At 41.7% G+C, this 27110-nt stretch overlaps 1 long non-coding RNA gene across 1 annotated transcript; it reads right to left on the bottom strand.

Annotated features, from left to right (window-relative positions):
• Positions 1-3863: 3863 nt before the first annotated feature.
• On the bottom strand, positions 3864-23893 carry LOC117511618. The gene is made up of 4 exons (XR_004561000.1): positions 23883-23893; positions 21328-21332; positions 17855-17862; positions 3864-4010 (listed from the first exon to the last, which is right to left on the bottom strand). It is a non-coding gene; the product is annotated as an uncharacterized LOC117511618 (long non-coding RNA).
• Positions 23894-27110: the final 3217 nt, after the last annotated feature.

Below are 27110 nucleotides of genomic sequence, written 5' to 3'. Positions count from 1 at the left end.
GATTTCTCTGTCTGCTGCATCCCTGCAGACACATGAGGAAACATGACAAGAATAGCCAGAGTGCCGTTCTCACACTCGTGTGTGTGTGTGTGTGTGTGTGTGTGTGTGTGTGTGTGTGTGTGTGTGTGTGTGTGTGTGTGTGTGTGTGTGTGTGTGTGTGTGTGTGTGTGTGCATACACGCGTGTGTGAATGTCGCCACTGAGGCTGACCATATGTCGATATTTACATACTGGAGAGATTAGCTGGGCTTTGGTGCTTCGTCAGAACAAATACATGAATTGTGTTCGCCTGGCTTTGTAGTGTTGTGTGTCGTGCCCATGTTTACATTGCAGGCGGTTTGAACTCCGGTGTATGTACATATGTGTGTTGGGGTCTACACTGGATCACGTTATTGTTGATGTACCAGTAATCCTATCCTCATATTATAGATATATCAGAACTGGATGAGGCAACCAGCTAGTAAGCTATTTTGAACGACACCTCTTAGTGCTTTAAAACAGTTCGTCATCTCACTGTCTCTCATGGCGCTGCAATGAAAAACAACAGCACACCTGTGGTGAGTTTCAGAAACAGTTTTACACTTTGTTTTCTTTAAAATACCCACAATGTCTGTGCACCTCATCTGGCTGAGTTAGCACACAACAGATGCAGCAGCTAAAAACAGCAGCAGCTCACCCATGGTGACTTAAAAAAAATATTCACGCTTTGCCAACTTTCAAATACACTATCTTTCAAATACGCACCCCTAAACCCGAACAGTCCAATTGTTAACTCTACTGAGGTCTTTAGTTTGGGTCTCATTAACAACAGATCACTGTCCTCAAAATCTCCATTGATTAATGATCTAATTATGGATCATCAATTAGATATGATTGGTTTATGTGAAACCTGGCTTAAACCTACAGCTGTCCTCCCCTTAAATGAGGCCTGCCCACCAGCATACATATTTAGTCACGTTCAAAGTTGGGTAGGATTACTTTGAAATGTAATCCAAAAGTAATCAGATTACAAGTCAACCAAATGTATGTACATACATATGTACATGTAATCCACATGTATTCTTTCAAAGTAATCCTACCCAACCTTGGTCACGTTTCTCGTGGTGCAAAGCAAGGCGGGGGTATTGCTTTTATTTATTATCCTAGGTTTACCTTATTGGCTGTTGGGGGTCACAAATATAATTCGTTTGAGCATTTGATTCTCTGCTCTGCCCATGATGTTCCTCCAGGCCCAGACTGAATTCTTAGATAAATTTAATCTCTAACTTGTCAATCAGTATGGATAACATTTTGATTATTGGTGACTCCCCTTTGCAAATCATTTTTGGAAATTGTGGATGCATTAGGATTCCAGCAATGCATTCTGGACTCGACGTACATTAGTGGAAAGACCCTGGATTTGGTTCTTACGCGTGGCTTTGCTGTCACGAATATCGACATCTTGTCTCTTGCATTGGTGGTCTCTGACCTCTCACTTGTTAGGTTTACATTTACGCTGCTGTGTTTAGTGGAGCAACAACTTTGTCTATTACTGAGGTGATGCATTAAACCCTCAACCATGACTGAACTTGAAGCTAGACTGTCTGAAATTTTAGCTTCAAGTTTGGAGAATGCTCAATCAGTAGACAGTCTTGTAGATAGCTTAAATTCAGTGCTCAGAACTACACTTGATAAGATTGTGCCTCCTCTATTAAGGCCACGCCTTCCCAAGGCACAGTCACCTTGGTTCAGTGGTTACTTGTGTGGCCTCGGACACAAGGCTAGAGGTTTGGAACGGAAATGGCGTAGCTCCAAATTGTGTTCCACCTTGCGTGGCGTGATGCTGTCTTTGATTATAAGCATGCACTATTGGCTAAAAAGTGGACCTATTACTCTGATTTGATCAACAAAAACAAGCATAACTCAAAGTTTTTGTTTGACAATGTAGCATTTCTCATTCATGGACAGCCACCTGTTGGCCACTCGCCCTTTTCAGCACAGGACTTTTTGGATTATTTTGAGAAAAAAATAGAAGACATTAGGTTGAGTACATCTCAGCATGCCTTGGCCCAGCCACTGCACCCTGCTATGGAGGTGGGTGCTACCACTGAGGTGTTACCTAGATTTACAGAATTTGATGCACTGAAGTCTACAAAAAGCACAACCTGTTTATTTGATCCCATACCAACAAAATTGTTAAAGGACCTATGGCCCACTCTTGGACCGACTGTGCTGAAAATTATTCATCTCTCATTAACTTCTGGATCTGTTACTAACATGTAAGTCCCTTCGGCTGCTCCCTTGTTTGCACTCTGGGTCGCCACAGCAAATCCAAGGTGGATCTGCATGTTGAATTGGCACAGGTTTTACGCTGGATGCCCTTCCTGATGCAACTCCATATTACGTACATGGAGAAATGTGGCAGGGGTGGGATTTGAACCCGGCGCCTTCTGAACTGAAACCAAGTGCATTAACCACTGTTACTAAATGTTTCAAATCTGCAGTGATTAAACCATTATTTAAGAAATCCAACCTTGACCCTAGTGTATTGAAAAATTATAGGCTGATAATCAAATCTATCATCTTGTTCTAAAATTCTGGTAAAAGTAGTTTCACGGCAGCTCGTGGACCACCTTGCTGAGAATAATCTTTTTGAGCCACTGCAGTCTGATTCAGATTCAAATTCAGACAATTTTATTGATCCCTAAAAGGGCAATTCATTTCACACCCAGTTACCTCAGATAAAAATACAGCAATTAATTCAAAATTATTACTAGTTGAACACAATAATGGCACACATCAGAATTAAAATAACCGCACATATACATTTGATTGTTTATGTACGCTAAACTTTGGGGGGGGGGGGGGGTGGCGCAGCAGCATGTGGCCATGCAGCCAAGCTTGGGGGGGAATGGGGAGCTGCTGCAGCTAAAGCCGCGCTGCCTCCCAGAGGGGGATGGGAGTGGCGTGAGCGGGGGCCGGAATGGGGTGGGAACAGAAACACAAAGGAGGGGTAAGGATGGAGGCGTGCGTCATCTGTGCAGCTGAGTTTATATCGTCTGCTTTTAGAAAATATCATTGCACTGTGACAGCACTCACTAAAGTCTGCGAGCAATGGACTCGGACACCACTACAGTTTTGGTGCTGATAGATCTGACGTCATACCTGTCCGGTCGTTCTCACTGTGTTTTGTATAATGACACTACCTCTAACTTAGTGACATGACATTCAGGGTTCCAGAGGGATCCGTTTGGGCTCCCTGCTTTTCTCCCTTTATCTAGCACCCCTTTGGGATTGCCTTTCATTGTTATGCTGATGATACTCAATTGTACATGCTGGTAATCTCATTTACATAAAATCTTTCGAAGATTGCCTTGCAACAGTGAGAAGCTGGATGTCTAGTAACTTCTTACTGTTAAACTCTGATTAGACTGAAATGATGGTTCTTGGTCCAGCGAGACAGAAATCAAATTGATCAGCTAGCGCTTAGCTTAGGTTTGTGTGTTATACACCATACAAAGTGAGGAACCTCCTATGATCCTATGTTGTCCTATGACCTCCACATTAGAGACATAACGAGGACCGCTTTCGTCCATCTGCGGAATATAGTGAAGATTCATCCCATCCTGTCTATGGCTGATGCTGAGACTCTGATACTTGCATTTATCTCTTCCAGATTGGACTTGCAATGCCCTATTTTCTGGTTTACTGCAGTCCAGCATTAGGGGTCGTCAGTTGGTTCAAAATGCTGCTGCCAGACTTCTGACATGAAGCAGAAGGTTTGACAACATTACACCCATCTTCATTGGCTTCCTGTCTCTCTGAGATTGGATTTTAAGGTGCTGTTACTGGCTTATAAAATTGTTCATGGACTCGCACCTCCCTACCTGGCTGACATGGTTAAGCTCTACGTACCGGCTCGGGCCTTGCGTTCGCAGGGTGCAGGACTGCCATGTGTTCCTAGGTTGAATATAAAGTCTGCAGGTCACAGAGCTTTTTCTTATTGTGCCCTGGCTCTGTGGAATGATCTCCCTGCACAGGTACAGAAATCGGACTCTGTGGAGAATTTCAAGTCCAGATTGAAGACTTATCTTTTTACCCTGTTTTATCGTTAGTATTTTTCTTTTATTCTTTTTACCTTTTTATGTTTTTATTCTCTTATTGTGCTTTTTTAATCTTTTAATTCAGTTTGTTCTGTTCTTTGTGTTGTGTGAAGCTCCTTGACGTGACCCCATCGTGAATTGGCACTATACAAATTAATAAATTTGATTTTATTTTGCACAAAAACTTCTTCTTCTGATGATGCTTATGATAAAAGCATGGATAAAACCTTCATACCTGTCAATCATGCAGATCTTTCCACATTAATACATGTGTTCTCTGTTATGTATTTGAGGAAATAACAGTATTTGTACGAGGTCTATTAGAAAAGTATCCGACCTTATTATTTTTTTCAAAAACCATATGGATTTGAATCACGTGTGATTGCGTCAGACAAGCTTGAACCCTCGTGCGCATGCGTGAGTTTTTCCACGCCTGTCGGTTACGTCATTCGCCTGTGAGCAGGCTTTGAGTGAGGAGTGGTCCAGCCCCCTCCTCGTTGTTTCATTGCCAGGAAATGGCGGAATGATTTGGGCTTTTTTTCCCCATCAGAATTTTTTCAGAAACTGTTAGAGACTGGCAGCTGGAAACCATTAGAAAAATTTATCTGGCTTTCAGTGAAAATGTTACGGGCTTGGTAGAGAATAAGGAGTGTTACTGTCGCTTTAAGGACGGCCCCCAACGGCTGTGGGGTGCCGTGCTCCGAAGCCGCCATCGACAGGCTGAGCGACCATTTCATTTCTAAACGGATGGCTGTCTGGATCCGTGACCATCGTGTGCCATTTCTCTGGTTATCACAAGAGCTGGACATCAACCATTTTCCGGCAGATTTCACTTTTAACAAGAGATTTTGTCATGGAAAGCCGAGCGGAGGTTTCGCGCGTCACGATGGATTCGCTACTGGAGCGACACAAAACCACTTCCGTTTTGGCCTCACAGGACGGCTTTGAGATGGCATTCAGACAGCTGTCAGTGGTTTTTCCATCGAGTGATTATCCGAGAAATTGTGGATGTGCCTGGACATGCCAGAACATGTCCCGTGCGGCTTCATCACGCCGTTGCTGTGTGCCATGCGGCACCGCCGTGACGTGCGAAGCCTCCGCTCCTCTTTCCATGACAAAAACTCCTGTAACAGTGGAATGTGCTGTTCATTTCCAAACTGGACGCTGTTTTATCCAAGACGTCGTCTGACTAGCACAGGAATTGTGAAAAGACGTGGACATCAGCACTTTTTCGGCACATTGAGACAGACGTGCGGAGGAATTCCGCGCGTCGCGGCAGTGCCGCATGGCACAAAGCAACGCCGTGATGAAGCCTCACGGGACATGTTCTGGCATGTCCAGGCACATCCACAATTTCTCGGATAATCACTCGATGGAAAAACCACCGACAGCTGTCTGAACGCCATCTCAAAGCTGTCCTGTGAGACCAAAACAGAGGTGGTTTTGTCTCGCTCCAGTAGCGAATCCATCATGACACGCGAAGCCTGCGCTCAGCTTTCCATGACAAAATCTCTTGTTAAAAGTGAAATCTGCCGGAAAATGGTTGATGTCCAGCTCTTGTGATAACCAGAGAAATGGCACACGATGGTCACGGATCCAGACAGCCATCCGTTTAGAAATGAAATGGTCGTTCAGCCTGTCGATGGCGGCTTCGGAGCGCGGCGCGCTCCCCAAAGCCACTGGGGGCCATCCTTAAAGCGACAGTAACGATCCTTATTCTCTACCAAGCCCGTAACATTTTCACCGAAAGCCAGATAAATTTTTCTAATGGTTTCCAGCTGCCAGTCTCTAACAGTTTCTGAAAAAATTCTGATGGAAAAAAAAGCCCAAATCATTCTGCCATTTCCTGGCAATGAAACAACGACGAGGGGGCTGGACCACTCCTCACTCAAAGCCTGCTCACAGGTGAATGATGCAACCGACAGGCGTGGAAAAACTCACGCATGCGCACGAGGGTTCAAGCTTGTCTGACACAATCACACCTGATTCAAATCCATATGGTTTTTGAAAAAAATAATAAGGTCGGATACTTTTCTAATAGCCCTTGTATGCTTTGGGAAGGCACTACTTTTTGCTGGTCAACACAGTTGTCAGTGTACCTGTTTAGTTGTTTGTTTTACCTGGTTTAGTGATGTGTCAGCGCATTGATACCTGTTAACTGAATTTGCACTTGAACAGTAAAAGTCCTGAAACTGTATCTCGTGATTCAGCTAATTATTTAAGGCTGTTATTGTAAGTGAGAAACATAACAGAATTGGCGACGAGACTGTAGAAATCCCTAACGCGCACAAGACAGGCTAAATAGGGACATGACGGACTATATCGACCTGGTTTTCTGTGGAAATTTGTCTGCTCTCCCTGCATGGATGCTGTGCTGACGGACAAGCTAGCAGGAGGAGAGGACGTATGCTAAACAAAAACCGAGGTAACAGAAGAAATATTACGCTGTGGAAAAGAAACTAAGAGAAAATGTCTGGAAGTGTCGGACATATGGACAGTTTCGATAGCACGGTGGAAGACTGGACAACATATGTTGAAAGAGTTGAACAGTATTGCCTGGCCAACGAAATAAGTGATGAGAGAAAAGTTGCTGTTGCTGCTCAGTGTTATGGGTGCCAAAACATACAACTTGCTCCGCAGCCTCATTGCACCCACCAAACCTGCTGATAAGACTTTTGATGAGATCACAGATACCTTAAAGAAGCATTTAAATCCGACGCCACTGGTAATAGCGGAGCGCTTCAGGTTTCATAAGAGGAATCAATCAAAGACTGAGTCTGTATCGGAGTACATGGCAGAGCTTCGTAGGCTGGCGGAGCACTGTCAGTTTGGGGAATGGCTGTCCGACGCACTGAGGGACAGGCTTGTGTGTGGGCTGCACAACGAGGACACCCAGAAACGCCTCCTCACAGAAGAGAGACTGACACTGGCTCGTGCATTGGAGATCGCGGTGTCAGTGGAAACTGCAGCAAAACATGCTGACGAGTTGCAGGGTAAACACTCAGCAACATGTTCAGTGCACAAAATACACACAAAACAACGCAATGAGAACATACAGCCTTGCTTCAGATGCGGGAAAAAGTCACATGATCCTGCAGATTGCTGGTTTACGAGCAATCTAAAGCAATCTAAAGATAAAGACTGCAGACTGTGTTATAAAAAAGGGCACATACAGAAAATGTGTAAATCAAAGTATAGTGAGAGATAGGGAAAGAAAACAGGAAAAAGGAACAAAAAAGTACATGAAGTAACACAGACAGACTCCAGTGAATCAAATGAGGAGAATTTGTCTTGCCTTGAGTTATACTCCACAGAAGATGATGACAGTGATGTCATATGGTTGACACCTAAAATTAATGGAGAACCACTAAAAATGGAACTGGCCCTGGCTCAGCATTGTCCATCATATCCTTAGAAGACTACAAGAAACACTTCCCTCAACTGAAACTCAAACATACAACAGTGAGACTGAAAACATACACAGGTCAGAGAATCAATCCACTGGGAAAACTGAAAGTACAGGTGAAATATGAGAACCAAAGGTGCAACCTTGAGCTGTATGTGCTTAAGTACGGAAGTGTACCATTGTTTGGACAACAGTGGCTGAAGCACATCCGCCTCAATTGGCAAGAAATAAAGGCCATGCCAACAAAGAGAAAAGCCAGTGTGCAGATGAAAAACTGACACAAATACTGGACAAACGTGCAGAAGTGTTCAGAGAGGGCATAGGTACCCTAAAACACAAAGGCACAGATTGAGCTTGAGGACAATACAAAGATGCAGAGCTCCAGCACCTGGTGGACCAAGGCATTTTATCCAAGGTGGACTGGTCTGAGTGGGCCATGCCCATTGTGCCTGTCAACAAAAAGACAACTGACAAAGTGTGTATATCTGTGGTGATTTTAAGGTGACAGTAAACCCTGTAATACATGCAGATCAGTATCCACTCCCACGGATAGATGACATTTTTCCTTCCTTGACACATGGTGAGCGTTTCTCCAAGATTGACCTTGCACAGGCCTATCTACAGATGGAAGTGGAGGAGTCATCATGCAAATATTTGACCATAAACACTCACAAGGGTCTATATTAGTATAGCCGGCTAGTGTTTGGCATCACCAGTGCTCCAGTGATTTGGCAACGTGCCATGGACCAAGTTTTGCAAGGGATCCTGGGCACCCAGTGCTACCTTGATGACATCATCGTGACAGGCCCAGATGATGCCACTCATTTGGCAAACTTGGATGCTGTTCTGGCAAGGCTAGAAGAATATGGACTGTGAGCCAAAAGGAGCAAATGTGAGTTCTTTAAAGACTCAATTGAGTACTATGGACACAAAATCGCTAAACATGGTCTTCACAAAACTCAGGACAAGATTGACGCTGTACTGAAGGCTCCAGAGCCAGAAAATGTGAGCCAGCTACGCTCATTTCTGGGTCTTGTCAACTACTACCATAAGTTTCTGCCAAACCTTTCAACTGTGTTACACCCACTGAACGCACTGCTGCAGCAGAACACCAAGTGGAGCTGGAACAGGGACTGTACACAGGCATTTGCAGCACCAAAACAGCTCATAACCTCAGATGAAGTGTTGACACACTATGACCCATGCCTCCCACTTTGCCTGGCTTGTGATGCATCACCATATGGCATTGGTGCTGTGTTATTACACAAAATGACTGATGCTCAGAGCAACCCATTGCATTTGCATCACGGTCCTTAACATCTGCTGAGAGCAATTATGCACAAATTGACAGAGATGCTTTAAGCCTGGTATGGGGTGTGAAAAAGTTGAACCAGTACCTCTATGGAAGACATTTTATACTGATAACTGATCATCAGCCTCTAGTATCCATCTTCAGTCCCCAGAAAGGTGTTCCGGCCATGGCAGCTGCACGTCTACAGCGGTGGGCTCTATTTCTAGGAGCACACACATACATGATTGAATATAAAGGTACTAAGCTCCATGGAAATGCAGATGGGTTATCTCAAAATCTGAAAAAGCCATTGACCCAGCTGTAGTGCTACACATGTCGCAGATGGAACCTCTTCCTGTCACCAACGCACAGGTTCAAAAAGAGACAAGAAATGACCCTGTCCTGGCCAAAATCTATGACCTGACAGTGCATGGATGGCCATTACATGGAGACACCCAGTTCCCAGCATACTCTACTCGATAAGATCAGCTTTCTGTGTGCCAAGAGTGCATCCTGTGGGGGTCCCGCGTTGTTGTTCCCCCAAAACTACGCCAAAGGGTGCTTATGTCATTACATGAAGGGCAACTTGGTGTAGTTAAAATGAAAAGCCTTGCCAGAAGTTATGTGTGGTGGCCTGGCATGGACAGCCAAATTGAAAATCTTGCCAGGTCATGCACAGGTTGTCAGCAGACCCAGCGCCAACCACAGCAAGCACCTGTCCACGCACGGGAGTGGCCAGTTACTCCTTTGGCAATGCATCCATGTCGATTATGCAGGCCCATTTTTGGATCATATGTTTCTCATTGTGGTCTACGCCCATTCAAAGTGGCCTGAAGTCTTTATTGTAAAGAAAGCAACTGTTACTAAGATAGTGAACCTCCTGCGGACGCCTTTTGCTCGCACAGGCTTGCCTCTGCAACTGATGAGTGATAATGGCAGCCAATTCATAGGGGACAAGTTTCAGTGTTTTCTCAAGAGCACTGGCATAAAACACATCACGACAATACCACATCACCCTGCTATTAATGGACTAGCAGAACGCTTTGTTCAAACATTCAAACAGTCCATGAAAGCAAGGAGGAAGGAGGGACTGTCGTTACAACAGAAGGTAGCTAATTTTCTTCTTGCATACAGAAACACTGTACATACTACAACAGGACAGACACCGGCAATGCTGTTTATGGGAAGAAGTCTGAGGTCACGCTTGGATTTATTAAACCCGGACATTCGCAAACATGTTCAGGAGAAACAGTGTTCTCCCAGTCAGTTACAAAGGAAGTTGAGAACCTTTGACATCCTTGCCAGAGACTATCGGACTCCTACTAAGAAATGGCAGTCTGGTGAGATACTATCACAGACAGGACCCCTGACATACACCGTTACTGTAGGGCCAAACATGGTCTGGCGCAGGCATGTCGACCAACTTCTAGATACCTTAGCTGGAGATGTCACTGCACAACCAGAGGGTCCCGACACTCCTCAGGACTCAGAGGAGACCCTCATGACACCAGATTGTGCTCCTGTCACCAGTGACACTCAGGTTCCAGAAACTGTGGACTCTACTCACCAAAGTGTAACTGACCCTGAATCCTCTGCACGCCGCTACCCAGAAAGAAACCGCAGACCACCTCAGAGGCTGGATTTATAGACAACTCCAGCAGAGATAAGTGAACTAATGTTTACTTAAAAGGAAAGTGTTGGTTTAGAAAAAAAAAAAGGGAAAATGTTGGTTTATAAAATGGTTAATGTTTGAATTGTATATCATCTATCATAATGGTAATGGTGCCTTATTTTGATTTAAGTCATAGTTACTAAAAAAAAAATGTATTTGAGGAAATAACAGTATTTGTACAGTTTGGGAAGGCACTACTTTTTGTTTTTTTGTCAACACAGTTGTCAGTGTACCTGTTTGGTTTAGTGATGTGTCAGCGCATTGATACCTGTTAACTGAATTTGCACTTGAACAGTAAAAGTCCTGAAACTGTATCGCGTGATTCAGCTAATTATTTAAGGCTGTTATTGTAAGTGAGAAACATAACATTCCCCATTCTTCCTGCTCACAAACTGTCCAGACCAGGGATGTAGCCAGAGGGGAAGAGGATGGAATAGCCCCCCAACAATATTTGAATAAAGGCTCCCTTTGAATACACTTTAGACATTTTTTGCATATAGTACTACTCCTACTATTACTACTACTACTATTATTACAATAGTACTACAATTCTGCATTAAGTGTACTTGATGAGCCATATCAAATGTTTATTTTATTTATTTATTGAAGCAATATATAAGCTATGACATAACTGGGTCTGTCTGAGGTTCCAGCATTAAAATCAGGTCAGTTTGGGAAGCCATAAGAATGAAAATGAAGAGTTTTGTGTTTGTAATTGTCAAACAAACATGCACACTGTAATGTTAATTTTGGGTCGGGATAAAAGCAAAGAAAATTTGAAAATGTGTCAAAAGAAAATACAAATGCAACACACATTAAGCGGTATAAGAAAAATATAAAAAAAATGGGAGAAACACCAACACCACACACTACAATTTATGTATGCATTTAAATAAAATTCATATAAGATGTATTAAGCACATAAATGTTTGTAAATGATATAGACTCAACTGTGTGTTGGAATTTCAGTGATATTTACAATCACATGATGTTTCTAATCAGTTTTAGACAATGTAAAAATGCTCGAGTGTGTTTGCATCAGTAGTGCATGTGTGAAGCGGGGGGTTCTGTATGTGGCTTGATCCCAGCGGTAGCACTAATGTATGTCACAGCTTGATGTTATCATTGTGAATGGCCTCCGTGCATGCGCTGATAAGCTGATTAAGGCGCAGGGGCAGATGGGATCTCGGTGTTTTTGATGGTATTTGTGTCTTTCACAGTATATCCTATGGGAAAACAAAACTGGGTTGGCTGTGTGAGTTTAGCATGTTGTTGCAGCACAGCATCTCGCCTCTCTTATCTCTCCAAATCCATCTTTCTGTCTTTCTCTCACTATCTGTTCATCTCAATTGTATGAGACTCTTCAGCAAAAACTGCTCTGACACATTCTTTCATACATTTCCAGCAAAATTCCCTAATCTTCCATCCGACCTCAAACAAACAACTTTATTTGAAGTGTTTACAGCCAGGCCCATAAGTATTTGAACATTGACACAGTATATGTAATTTTGAGTCTGTACACCACCACAATGGATCTGAAATTAAACAAGAGGTGTTTATCATGCAGAACTTCATCTTTAATCCAAGGGATTGATCAAAAATATCACATCAGACATTTAGGAATCACAGCCACTTGTAGACACTGTCCTTCCATTTTCAGTGGCTATAAATTGTTGGACAAACTAAATACAAGATGAGGTCTGGGAATGGTTCGACACATCCACCACACTAGGGAACCACCCTGTGGAATTCGAATACCAGCAAAAAAATCTAATAATACCAAACCATTGTTTTTTTTATTATTTTTGCTATAATTTCTAACTTTTTGCTGATCAGAAACTAGACAGAATCTGATTCCTAGAGTGTGCCAGAATGCGCCTTAGAGCATTTCATCCCGGGGGGGCAACAGCTCCAGCAGGGGACCCCAGACTTCCCTTTCCCAAGCCAAATTGACCACCTCTGACTGGGGGATCCTGAGGCGTTCCCAGGCCAGTGTGGAGATTACCAGATGCCTGAACCACCTCAGCTGGCTCCTTTCAAAGCGAAGGAGTAGCGTCTCTACTCCGAGCTCCTCACCCTGTCTTGAAGGGAGACACCAGCCGCCCTCCTGAGCAAACCCATTTCGTCTGCTTGTACCTGCAATCTAGTTCTTTCGGTCATGACCCAACCCTCATGACCATAGGTGAGAGTAGGAACAAAGACTGACCACTAGATCGAGAGAGTCGCCTTTTGGCTCAGCTCCCTTTTTGTCACAACAGTACACTACCGCAAATACAATACCGCCCCTGCTGCGCCGATTTCCCGCCAACCTCATGCTCCATTGTCCCCTCACTCATGAACAAGACCACGAGAGATTGGATGGCCCTGAGATGGCCATATTTTAAAAAGGGGACCAGAGAGTGTGTGCCAATTACAAGGGCACCACACGACTCAGTCTCTCTGGTAAAGTCTACTCCAGGGTGCTGGAAAGGAGGGTTCGGCTGATCGTCGAATGTCTGATTGAAGAGGAACAATGCGAGTTCCGTCCTGGTTGTGGAGCAACCAACCAGCTCTTCACTGGAGGGTGCCTGGGAGTATGCCCACCCAGTCTACATGTATTTTGTGGACTTGGAGAAGGAGTATGATTGGGTACCCTGGGAGATACTGTGGGAGGTCCTGCGGGAGTATGGAGTGAGTAAAAAAAAAAAAAAATATATATATATATATATATATATATATATATATATATATATATATATATATATATATATATATATATATATATATATATATATATATATATATATATATATATTTATCAGTTATCAAGTTGGTAAAACAACTTGATAACGATTTTATCATATACCTATAAATGATAAATGCACGCAGAACACAATGCGCGTGCTCTCCCTTCGCTCACTGCTTCCGGGGGTACGGATGCGGGACCCGCAAAGAATCCAAGTCATGGCCACGGAGCTCTGCGGCTGCAGTTACCGAGACCATGCAGAAGGTGCTGCGCATCAAAACAGCGAGCGTAGTCTCTGGACCTGTTGCTGCATGCAGCTCGGCACAGCAGACAGGGGGGTGGTGTGAGTGGCCCGCTGTGGCGCTAACCGAGCCCGCAGACTCAGTAAGCGCATCGGAGGCAGTGAGAGCAGTCGCGGTGATACCAACCGGTGTAACGTACAATTCTTTCCACCTCGCTTAGGAAACAGCGCTTGGAACTTGAGGTGGATGGATGATGAAAGAAACAAAACACCTTCGCAATTTACATTGATATTTTGATGAATTTCTTCATTCACAGCAGCCTCATTAAACAATTGTACTCGAATGATTATCAGCACGACAGCGATCTTACAGGCTAACCTCCGCTAACACTAGAAGACAGTTGCCAGTTATGGCTTCTGAAACAAGGGAGAAAAAAAAAGAAACAGCACAGTTCAGCTGAAACATTAGTGTACGTATGTGACACCGGTGGGAAACACACACATGGAACAAGAGGTGAAGCTCTTAACAGACAGAATATTTTACGTCCACTAATGCTTCAGCTGAAAGGTGCTGTTTCTTTTTTTGAATTGTTTGTAATTGTTCTTTTTTAGAATTGTACGTGACACCTGATTGGCTGATTACTCGGGTGGTATGAAAAATATTACCCGTCCGCGAAAAGGGTGTATTCCTATTTATTCTTTAGTGTTTTATCCAATTATATTGGCATATTATTTCTAGGTATATGATAAATATATATATTGTCTGGCATTCATCACTCAAAGAAACAAGGCGATCAGAGATAGCAAACTTCGTTTGACGTAACTTTTAAATAAGGCAATTAATGAGATATTCTGTGATTTTTTTTTTCCCAGCCATTGTTCAACATTGTATATAAATATCAGTGTGGTACTAAAAACACAAACACAAAAAGAGACCAATTAAACATTACATACAATCAATAAATACTCATGAATACGAGGTCTGTCCAAAAAGTAACGGACCTTTTTATTTTTTTTCAAAAACTATATGGATTTGAATCATGTGTGATTGCATCAGCCAAGCTTGAACCTTCGTGTGCATGCGTGAGTTTTTTCATGCCTGTCGGTTGCGTCATTCACCTGTGGGCAGGCTTTGAGTGAGCACTGGTCCACCCCACTCGTCGGATTTCTTTTGTCTGGGAAATGGCTGAGAGACTGCCGCTTTGCTCCATGAAATTTTTTTCAGAAACTGTTAGAGACAGCCAGTTGGAAACCATTCGAAAGATTCAGATGGATATCGGTGAAGATTCTGTCGGCGTCATGCGGATTAAGGACTATTAAAACCTTTTTAAAGACGGCCCACAACGGCGGAGGGCGCGCGGTGCACCAAGTGGCCATTGACAGGCTGGATCGACCAGATCATTTCTAAACTGAACGCTGTGTTGATCCGGGACATCGTGTGACTACCACAGAAATGGCAAGAGAGCTGGACATAGCAATTTTGCGGCACATTCCGCTGTTACAGGAGATTTTGTAATGAAAGACGTGCAGAGGATTTCGTGTGTCGGCACGGAGCCGCTCATGGTGCGCAACAAAAAAAAAACACCTCCATGTTGGAAGTCTCACAGGACATGTGGCATGTCCAGCTGTTACACAATTTCTCGGATACTCACTCGACTGAAAAGCCATCGAAAGCCGTCTGAATCTTCCGAATGGTTTCCAACACGGAGGTGTTTTTTTTTGTTGTGCGCCATGACCGGCTCCGTGCCGACGCGTGAAATCCTCCGCACGTCTTTCATTACAAAATCTCCTGTAACAGCGGAATGTGCCGCAAAAGTGCTTTGTCCAGCTCTCTTGCCATTTCTGTGGTAGTCACACGATGTCCCGGATCAACACAGCGTTCAGTTTGGAAATGATCTGGTCGTTCCAGCCTGTCAATGGCCGCTCGGTGTGCCGCGCACCCTCCGCCGCTGTGGGCCATCTTTAAAAAGGTTTTAACACAACTTAATCCATGTGACGCCGACAGAATCTTCACCGAAAGCCATCTGAATCTTTCGAATGGTTTCCAACTAACTGTCTCTAACAGTTTCTGAAAAAAATTTCATGGAGCAAAGCAGCAGTCGCTCTGCCATTTCCCGGAAAATAAAAATGCGACGAGGGGGCTGGACCAGTGCTCACTCAAAGCCTGCCCACAGGCGAATGACGCAACCGACAGGCGTGAAAAAAACTCACGCATGCGCACGAAGGTTCAAGCTTGGCTGATGCAATCACACGTGATTCAAATCCATATAGTTTTTGAAAAAAATAAAAAGGTTCGTTACTTTTTGGACAGACCTCGTATGTACAATTTTCACCAATATATATCATAAAGAAAAAAAATTCCAATGTAACTCCTATGTAGATAATATCCACATATTACCAATGATTGTTTTGTTTATTACTGAAGAAATGCTGCCAATGCATTACTAAAGTATAAAAAAATGATTTTCTCTTCAATGATTACATCAAACAGGACATGTTCCAATGACTCATCTCCATAACATATCATGCACATTGTATATATTTTCCTCATTGATGAGTCATCAGCCAGGACATGTCACAACAACCTGGTTTCATGGCAAATCGTGATTCAGCAGCATGAAATATATTAATCTATTGGTTCGTGATATTGTGACGAAAACCCCCTATTTTTCGTCAAGGCAGCACAAATTCATTGTAATTCATTCCATGATGGCTGCACAAAATTAAAAGTGAAGCGGGGGGTCGGGGTGGTTATGGTTAGGGTTGGGGGAAGGATTAGGAGTAGGTTATGGTTAAGGTCAGGGTTGGGGGTAGGAGTAGGGTTAGTAATAGTGAGTTAAAATAAAACCCCTGTCACAAAAATTTGACTCTTTTCCTGAGGGGAGTACGAAAAAAACAAACAAACAAAACGTGAGACTGGGCTGGTCACAACGAAGTGGCAACACTTGAGGTAGCATTTTGATCCCAACCAGGAAGTGCAGTTCCTCGACTGGACGCTTGAGTCTGGCTCCAAAACAGAGTGTATTCCCATAGAAGCCCATTTTAAAACGTCCAACTTTAGGGCAGAAATAAACATGTTTACAGCCTGGTACAAAAAAAAAAAAAAAAAAACCTAATGGCTTTGGTATTTATAGATAGTTTCGTCCTCCATGACAGCTGTATGGAGGGTGAATTTTTTTTTTCTAATGTCTTTGTTTAAGACGTTTTAATGAATAAAATTCTGTATAAGTGTGGGTGTGGTTGCTTTGAATGACAGTGACTGTGTCTACTGATTCCTGTTGTTGTCTCTGATTGGAATGGAGCCTTTCCATTTCTGTGTGTTTGGAATATTTTATTAGAAACACCTGCAATAATACAGCTTGTTGTGCAGTGAAAAGTCCTAACGGATCATCTAAGACAGGGCTGCCCATTCCAAAAAAAAAAAAAAAAATCCAGGAAATCACATTGTAGGATTTTTGAAGAATTGATTTGTAAATTATGGTGGAAAATACGTATTTGGTCAATAATAAAAGTTCAACTCAATACTATGTAACATAATCTTTGTTGGCAATGACAGAGGTTAAACGTTTCCTGTAAGTCTTCAGCAGGTTTGCACACACTGTAGCTGGTATTTTGGCCCATTCCTCCATGTAGATCTCCTCTAGAGCAGTGATGTTCTGGGGCTGTTGCTGGGCAACATGGACTTTCAACTCCCTCAAAAACATTTCTATGGGGTTGAGGTCTGGAGACTGGCTTGGCCACTCCAGGACCTTGCAACGCTTTTTACGGAGCCACTCCTTCGTTGCCCGAGTGGTGTGTTTGGGATCGTTGTCATGCTGGAAGACCCAGCCATGTTGCATCTTCAATGCTCTCACAGATGGAAGGAGGTTTTGGCTTAAAATCTCATGATACATGGCCCGGTTCATTCTTCCCTTAACACAGATCAATCGTCCTGTCCCCTTTGCAGAAAAACACCCCCAAAGCATGATGTTTCCACCCCCATGCTTCACAGTAGGTATGGTGTTCTTGGAATGCAACTCAGCATTCTTATTCCTCCAAACACGATGAGTTGAGTTTTTACCAAAAAGTTCTATTTTGGTTTCATCTGACCACATGATATTCTCCCAATCCTCTTCTGGATCATCCATATGCTCGCTGGCAAACTTCAGACGGGCCTGGACATGTACTGGCTTAAGCAGGGGGACACGCCTGGCACTGCAGGATTTGAGTCCCTCTCTGCGTAGTGTGTAGCCTTTGTTTCTTTGGTCCCAGCTCTCTGCAGGTCATTCATCAGGTCCCTCTGTGTAGTTCTGGGATTTTTGTTCAATGTTCTCATGATCATTTTGACTCCACAGGATGAGATCTTGCGTGGAGCCCTAGATTGAGGGAGATTATCAGTGGTCTTGTATGTCTTCCATTTTCTTACAATTGCTCCCACAGTTGATTTATTCACACCAACCTACTTGACTATTGTAGATTCACTCTTCCCAGCCTGGTGCACATCTACAATTTTTTTTCCCTGGTGTCCCTCGACAGCTCTTTGGTCTTGGCCATGGTTGAGTTTGGAGTCTGACTGTTTGAGGCTGTGGACAGGTGTCTTTTCTACAGATAACGAGTTCCAACAGGTGCCATTAATACAGGTAACGAGTGGAGGACAGAAGAGCTTCTTAAAGAAGAAGTTACAGGTCTGTGAGAGCCAGAAATCTGGCTTGTTTGTGGGTGACCAAATACTTATTTTCCACCATAATTTACAAATAAATTATTAAAAATCCTACAATGTGATTTTCTGGATTTTTTTTTTCTCATTTTGTCTCTCATAATTGAAGTGTACCTATGATGAAAATTACAGACCTCTCAGAAATTCTTTAATTTCGGGCAACAATTCAGAAAACTGTTCCAGAAATTTACCTCTGCTGAGCCACCTAACGTCTGTGTGCAGCAGTCCTGCACCTGCACATGGAATAATGAAAAATAAATAAATAAAATATAAAACCACAAACACTGTCATCTTTATCAAAAGCAGTAAAATGCAGTATTAATAGTCAGTTTATCTCTGTATTATATTTATAAACTGTTACAGGAATGGTGTTGCTTTCGTAAACATAAAGAAATGAATGAAAAATAAATAAATAAAAATTAAAATCCAAAACAACAAACAAAAGCAGTAAATCACATAATTAATAGTCACAGTTCAACTAAGCTAATGGCTCAATATTTGCATTCACAAACAGAACAAATGCAAGAAAAATAAATTCATAAAAATACTGACTTTTGAACTGTTTACATACCGTTTTTGTCCACAGTGTAACTTATTTTGGCTGTTTAAGCTGTTATGTTGCTTCAAAAATGTTTTTTTCTCATTTAATTTTTTTCTTCTGCATCCTGTACCATAGAAGAAGAAGAAGAAGACGACGAAGAAGAAGAGGAGCCGTCTTCTTCTTTTATGGTGTTTAACAGCAGTCGGTATCCTTATTGGTGCAGTACTGCCACCTTCGGCATCAATCCATTATAGCAGCACTGTCCTTTACAGCACCAATGTCTTTCAATCGACTGGAACTTAGCTGGCGATCAACCAGTCGACCACAATCGACTGGCTGGGCACGCCAGCTCTAAGACGTCTCTGCTGCAATATTCATGCTGAGTGAAACTCTCGTCTTATTTAATATTAAATGCTAATGGTGTTAGCATTTTTAGCTGGCTGTCAGTAGGACTGAATGCACACTTACTGAGGGAATATGAGGTGGATAACATTTACAGTCCACACCAAAGTAAACCTTTATGAGAAATCCCAAAATATGAATTAATTAACACCCAAACCGAGGTTAGCTGTTAGCTTGTGCTTCAGAATTGGTGGGGGGTGTGTTTAGGCTTTTTCCATCACACACTGAGCAACCCATGCCCCGCCCCTTTATGCATTAATTTCATCGTGAATCAGTGTGGGTGGGGCTCTCAACATTAATGGGATTATTAACCATCAGATGAAAATCAAGTTTTAAGCAGAAACTCGTGAAATTCCATAGCACTTTGAAATGGCCGACGTGCAGTGAACGCATCAGATAGCAGCTTGTTTAGCTGCAGTGCTCTGATCGCTTCCGCAGCCTTTTATGATGAAATAATGCTGAATTTATGTGGAAATGACTGTTGCAGAAAAGCTTCAGGTATCTGTTGCTGAGACAGATGATGACTGGAATGCAGTTTGAAGCAGAAATGAGAATTTAATCCGTGAACTGCGGCTAATGATGCATGCACAGATGCAAAAGTCAGACCGAATTTTAGGGGGACTGTTCAGCCGGCGACACCGGGTCTCTGTAGAAAATCAGTGGGTGACGTCATGCAGGCTCCGCCCAGTATATATATGGTCTATGGTCACAACATGCACAGCAGTCCAATGACTCGTGTCGTCCGTGCAGCGTGGCCATGTGCGATTAATTTTGAGATGTATACTATTAAAAGTTAAATAATAAGTATCAATGTATTATCTTCAAAAGCCAGCGATCAAGAAAAAAAATACTTTTTTAAATTTATTTATTTTTTAAATAAATAAATAAAATCATACAGACTCATGCTGTGACAAATTATGCTACTTGCCTGGACATAAAGATCTGGCCATCCATTCATCATCTATATACAAGTATTGCCAGATGCAGAAACAGACATGCACACGCATGCACACGAGCACGCACACATACAGTAAAAACAATACTTCACTCCCCCCTCGTGGGGGGGTGGGGGTGGGGTTAATAAATAAATTAGAATTTTGAGCTGTTCTGCTAAAATACAACAAAACAATGTTTTTCTGTTTGAATAAAAGTGTTGTGTTGATGGGCTTGCACCAAAGAGTAACACATAGAAAGCACTTTAGGACTCTTTAAGGAGGTGCTCTAGGAACACAGTGACTAATTTATCTAGCCTATGAAGAGATTTGGGAAAGGCTTGTGGCTTGTGCAACATTTCAGCTGTCGATTTACAGCTTTGCTCCACATGTTTCGGTCTTGGTCTGATTCCAGTCACTTGGGTCATAACTCCTTTGAAACATGTCAGGAAACCGTCTTCTGTAGCCCATAGGTATGCGTGTCTTGTCTCCCCATATTTGGCATTGATTTGTTTGTAGAATTGTCTGCGTTAAATGCAGACAATTCTATAAATTATTTACTGATTAATACCAGCTTTACATTGTTTCTCCAACCTTACTGGTTTGAGATATCCTGGATTGTTTTTTCTCAGATTATATTTTTGACGACCTTGAATTTGAGCTTTGACTGATCCGCCCCTAAAGTTAATCAACTGGAGACACCCACTCAAAGAACATTCCTACCAAGTTTGATGAAAATCTGTGCACCTGTTTTTTGTTATTTTGTACACAAGTAGCAACAAGTGAAGGTTTATAATCTGTGGTACCAATTGTATCTATCAGGCTTGGTGTTGACAACTGGCTGGACACAAGTGCAGAACACAAACTCACAGATCTGTAGGCTTAACTCTTTTACTGGGTTGGTTAGCAGAGGTCGGTGCATGGTAAGGCAGTCAGACAAGAGCAGAAGTACAACAATCATCAGGACGTGGTCGAGAAAAACTAGCAGGTTGTCAAAAACACAATGAGGCAAAACGAAGCAAGGTAATGATACAAGAGAAGGCTGGAAAGAAGGCTCAAGGTACATCGATCTGGCGAAGGACCAGAGCCAACACAGAGTCTTAAATTCACCCAAGTGATGAGCTGCAAATCAAGGACAGGTGTGAGGGGAGAGACTAGAACAGGGGTGTGGTCAGACAAAGGGAAACGCCCACCACCAAGAGAAAGACAGAGAGAACCCAAGCAGAAAGCAACAGACAAAGAACCGACAACACCCAAAAATAAGACAAAATGTACAATGAATGAATGAATGAATGAGTTTATTCAGCACGCACATAAACAAAACAAAACAAAATACCAACATAAACTCTTGCTAACATAAATTTAAAAAACAAACAAAAGAAAAATACAACAATAACTCAGTTTCTCAAATTAGGCATGGGCTGAAGCAAAAGCTTATAAACGCCCACCCCGTACACCCGTTACTATCCACAGTTAAATACACTCAAATAAGATAGAAATCAGAAAATAACATAACTAAACAGAATAGAACAATTTCATATTTACATTTTACATTTACATTTTATATCTACATTAGAATATAGTTAGGTACTAACAATTGCATCAATGGCATTCCATTATTTTCAATTAATTTAAAGTTTAACACATTTTTACCTTCTAAGCCATTACAAATAGTCTTGCACCCTGATCATTACTGACATAATGTCATACATCAAATACTGTTCAATGTCTATACAATCGTCTACACTTCTTACTAACTCTATAAACATTTTTACTTGTTTGTGTACTGTGCTAACATAATTTCTTTATATTTCTTTTTGAACTTATAAATGTTTCCACACAATTTAATGTGGTTGTCCAAATGATTTCATAATTTAACTCCACATACCGACACACACCAACTTTTCAGAGTAGTTCTTACATAATTTACTATAAAGTTACCACATCCCCTCAATCCATACTGTCCTTCTCTCTTACAGAACAGTTTCTGTATATTACATGGCAGTTCATTTTTATTGGCTTTAAACATTAGTAATGCAGTATGAAACTTTACCAAATCAGTCATTTTTAATAATTTTGACCTGATAAACAATTCATTTGTGTGGTCTAGATATCCTACTTTATGCAAAATTCTAACTGCGCGTTATTGTAATATAACGAGGGGATGAAGTGAACTCTTATAGTTGTTACTCCATACTTCTATACAGTAAGTTAAATAAGGAAAAATCAATGTACAATATAACGCTTGAAGGGCATCATGCTCCAACAAATATTTAACTTTATTAATAACTGCGAGACTTTTGGAAACTTTACTCTGTATATATCTAATGTGCTTTTTCCAGCTTATTTTTTCATCTATTATTACACCAAGAAATTTACATTCTGATACTTTCAATTTGAACACCATTTATACATATCTTTATCTCAGAGTTTACTTTGTAATTTCCGAAAAACATTATTTTTTTTTTTTTTTTTAGTTTTATCTAGATTTAAAGATAATTTATTTGTGTCCATCCAACTTTTTAGTTTATTCAATTCCTCATTAATAATACGGGTAAGTTCACTATAATTTTCATTTGCATAAAATATGTTTGTGTCATCCACAAATAAAATCATTCTCATCATTTTGGATATGTTAAATATGTCATTTATATATAAATTAAATAATTTTGCTCCCAAAATTGAACCTTGGGGTACTCCGCATAAAATCTCCAAGTTATTTGATGTAAACTCACCCATTTTCACAAACTGCTTTCTCTCCGTTAAGTAACTCTGTATCCATTGCAGTGCAACTCCCCTAACACCATACATTTCTAATTTTTTAATCAAAATTGAATGATTAAGAGTATCAAAAGCTTTCTTTAAGTCTATAAAAATGCCAGCTGCATATTTCTTTCTCTCTATAGCATTGGTTATCTCCTCTATGGTTTCAATTACTGCCACTGAAGTGGACCGCTTACTCCTAAAACCATATTGGCATTCATTAAGAATTTCATACAATAAAATACAATAAAACAGAGCACAAACCAAAACCTGACAGTATCCAGGATAATAATGAGCTCATGTGGCTGTCTTGAGTTCCACGATATTATTGCACAGACAGACATTAGTTTCTTCCTTCTTGCAGACATCTTTGGCTCTAAATAAAAAAAAATTCTGTGTCCCTGAACATTCATAGTGTTCATGTTCTTTCGTGGCAAACTTACATTCAGGCTGCACCTCAGTACTGGGACTTTGATGGAGCTGAGGAACAGTGAGTACAGAGTGAGTCATTCACCAACTAAAGTATTAGGGGATGGGTTCTTGAACAAGACTTGAAATCCCAAACTACTTCATTTTTGCTATGTTAATCTGCAGGTGGTTGCCAGTCCTCAGGAATCTCCATGTGGGGTTGTTAGCAGGATTAACACTCCAGTCAGCGCCATACTAGTCTGCCTCATGTGGTTTTTAGGTGGAGTGTTTTCCCATAAAGGTGTCATCAGGTGATGATGTGGCATCTACTACGTGATCTGCACACAAAATTCACCCACAATAAAGAAAAGAAAAGAAAAAAACAAAACAAAACATTTTTCAGTTATCTGCCAGTTGCTCCACAGTGTGGCCTATCAGTGTTTCTCTCTTCATCATCTGTTGGGCAAGTCTACAAATCCCAACATTTACAGGAACACACACTGAAGAATTATTTGCTGGAAAATCCTGATGTGGAGTAATGATTGATCATTCTGTATTTAAGTCACTCTGACAACTGACTGCGTTGTTTCAGCATTTAAATACAACAAACCAAGTGCGTAAGTATCAGAATACTTTATTAATCCCCAGAAGGGTAATTGCAAAAGTGGTATTCAATATAACTAACACTATAACTAATTGCACAACTGAATGTTATTTGCACAACACTTTTAAATCAGAAATATCAAATATGTGCTGATGGAAACAAAAATGATCAAATCCCATCTCAAAATTGTAAAATTGTGAAAAAACAGTGGATGTTTTGAATCTATATGTTATTCAAGTTATATTGTGGTATTCCGGTACTCATATCAACAAACAAATTATTATTACAAGACCTGTTACTGCTAACATGGAAGATGTGTCATATCTATATTGTTCTAATTATGAGGGCTCTATATCATTTCTAAATAAATAAAATAATTAAGTAAACATGTTTTATACAGCTCATCAAATTCACTTAGTGCAAAATGGTAGTAAAATGTAAGCAGAGTAATATTGATTAAACATGTAATAAAATTATTGTTATTATTATTATTTTTAGTATATGCAAAAAATGTCTTCAAATGTGGACCTTTACTTTAAAGATGTTGTGGTTGGGGGGCTTTCGTCCTCTTTCCCTGTGGCTCTGCCTCTGAACTGAACAGTGAGCAGCAGTCATGGAGAATCATGTATTTATGTGCTACCTGATTGACAGCTAAGAAGGTTTTATCCATTCTTTTATTTTATGCCATCCTCTGAAAGAGACTTTGTACATATGTGGAAAAAAGCAAAGGGTTAGTTGTTTTTAATTATTTTACTCACTGCGGGTGTACTGCTGTTCTGTGTTTAGCTGCTGTTGGCTCTCTGCTAACATAGCCAGCTGATGCACACAGAAGAGCAAATGGGCGGACTCCTAACAACACAATGCAGGGTGCAGCCGCTACATACGAGGGTAGGCTGAAAAGTTCTAAGGCTGACTATGATGCAGTTGTCAAATTGAACAAATTCAGGGTTATTTTTCTACATAGTCTCCCCGTAACTCCACACACTTCTTCCAGCGGTGTTTGAGTGCTTTGATTCCCTTGGCATAGAAGCTTTCATCTTGAGAGTCAAAATAGTCCTCAACGGCAGCCATCACCTCATCATTGATCCGATAGTGCTTCCCAGCCAAGTTTTTTTTCCAGGTTTGGGAACAGATGAAAGTCCGAGGGTGCCAAGTCAGGGGAGTATGGTGGGTAATCTACCAGTTCAAAACCACACTCATGGATAATGGCCATGGCCACTGTTGACTTGTGAGCTGGGGCATTGTCTTGATGGAACAGCACCCCTTTCGTCAGCTTTCCTGGTCGCTTCTTTTTGACAGCCTCACGTAACTGTCTCAGTAGGTTAGAATAGTACTGTCCATTTATGGTTTGTCCCTTTTCAAGATAGTCCACGAACACAATGCCCTTGGCATCCCAGAAAACTGAAACCATGACCTTCCCCGCAGACGAAACCACCTTGGCCTTCTTTGGAGGTGGTGACCTTGGGTGTTTCCACTGCATTGATTGTTTTTTTGTCTCTGGTTCAAAGTGGTGAACCCAACACTCATCCTGGGTAAGAAAATGTTCCATGTAATTGGCTGGATCCTCTTCAAATTGCGCCAAGTTTGCCTTCGACATGACTAGCCTGGTGCGTTTCTGATCAGGCGTCAGAAGACGTGGCACCCACTGAGCTGACACCTTTGACATTCCAAGTTCTTCATGCAGAATGTGTTCAATTCTCTCACGGGATATTCCCACAGCATCTGCTAGCTGATTAATCATCGATTGTCTGTCGTCCATCACCATTTCATGAACAAGGTCAGTGTTTTTCTGGGTTGTGGCTGTTGCAGGCCGCCCAGACCTTGGGTCGTCTTCAAGGCTCTCTCTGCCCCTCTTAAATTAAGCTGCCCACTTCTGCACTGTAGATATGGAGTGAGCTTCATCCCCTATCCCATATCCGCATGAATGTCCTTGGGATTTAAACCCTTCTTATGCAGGTACTTAATCACACCGCAATGCCAGATTTTGTCCTTTTTTGCCATTTCCCTCTACCATGAACTTTCAAACTTGGCTATGAACCACAAACTACCGCATAACCTGGAAGAAAATAACACAGTTAGTCATCAGAAGAGTTGAACTTAATGCATGCCAAGTTTTATTGAAATGGCATTTCTCCTTCATGGTGAGCCTTAGATCTTTTCAGCCTACCCTTGTACAGTGCATCCAAAATGGATGAAATTCTGTTTTTTTTTTTTCATCAAAATTCTACACACCATAATGACAATGTGAAAAAAGTTTTTTTTTTTTTTTTTTGAGTTTTGCTAATTTATTTAAAAGCCCCTAAGAAATCACTTGTAATTAAGTATTCACAGCCTTTGCCAGGTGCATCCTGTTTCTACTGATTATCCTTGAGACGTTTCTGCAGCTTAACTGGAGTCCAGCTGGGGTAAATTCAGTTGATTGGACATGATTTGGAAAGGCACACACCTATCTATATATAAGGTCCCTCAGCACAAACCAAGCATGAAGTCAAAAGAATTGTCTGTAGACCTCAGAGATAGGATTGTCCCGAGGAACAAAGCTGGGGAAAGGTACAGAAACACTTCTGCTGAAGGTCCCAATGAGCACAGTGGCCTCCTTCATCTGTAAATGGAAGAAGTTCAGATCCACCAGGACTCTTCCTAGAGCTGGCCACACATATAAACTGAGCGATCAAGGGAGAAGGGCCTGATGGTCACTCTCTTAGAGCTACAGCATTCCTCTGTGGAGACAGGAGAACTTTTCAGAATGACAACCATCTCTGTAGTAATCCATCGTGAATTGCTACAGATGGTATGGTATGGTAGAGTGGCCAGATGGAAGCCACTACTTAGTAAAAGGCACATGGCAGCCCACCTGGAGTTTGCCAAAAGGCGCCTGAAGGACTTAAACAAAATTGTCTCATCTGATAAGGGCCCTGTTACATGGCACACGGTTATAGCTGAACGAAGGACAAGGATCATTGAGAAAAGGTGGACAAATGATCCTGCACCTTTCCATCACTAAAAAGCCTGCGAATCAAGAGCGCAAAAAGGAACGGAACAAAACTGAAACCATCGAAAGAAAAATGAACGAAACATGCATGATGACATGACCGACAGCGGGTATGAGACCGAGCACAGACAGTCCTGTCCTCATGTCTGCAGTACTTGCAGGTGTGGGATGTAGTTGTTTTGACAGCAGGTGAGAGATGTTGTTTGTCTTCACAACAACGTGTGCACACGTAGACCAGCCACAAATGGTTGGAACGTACGTAAATAGTTATGGTAGTTGCTAAACAAGCAATTAGCAATACAAGAATGTTTCGTTTAGCTCGTCTGAGCTTTAGTTATTGGTCCTTGCAGATATCT

Source organism: Thalassophryne amazonica, chromosome 6 (assembly GCF_902500255.1).
Source record: "Thalassophryne amazonica chromosome 6, fThaAma1.1, whole genome shotgun sequence".
Lineage (NCBI taxonomy): Eukaryota > Metazoa > Chordata > Actinopteri > Batrachoidiformes > Batrachoididae > Thalassophryne > Thalassophryne amazonica.
The sequence above is the reverse complement of the archived record's forward strand: the minus strand, read 5'-3'. Positions and strand labels throughout refer to the sequence as shown.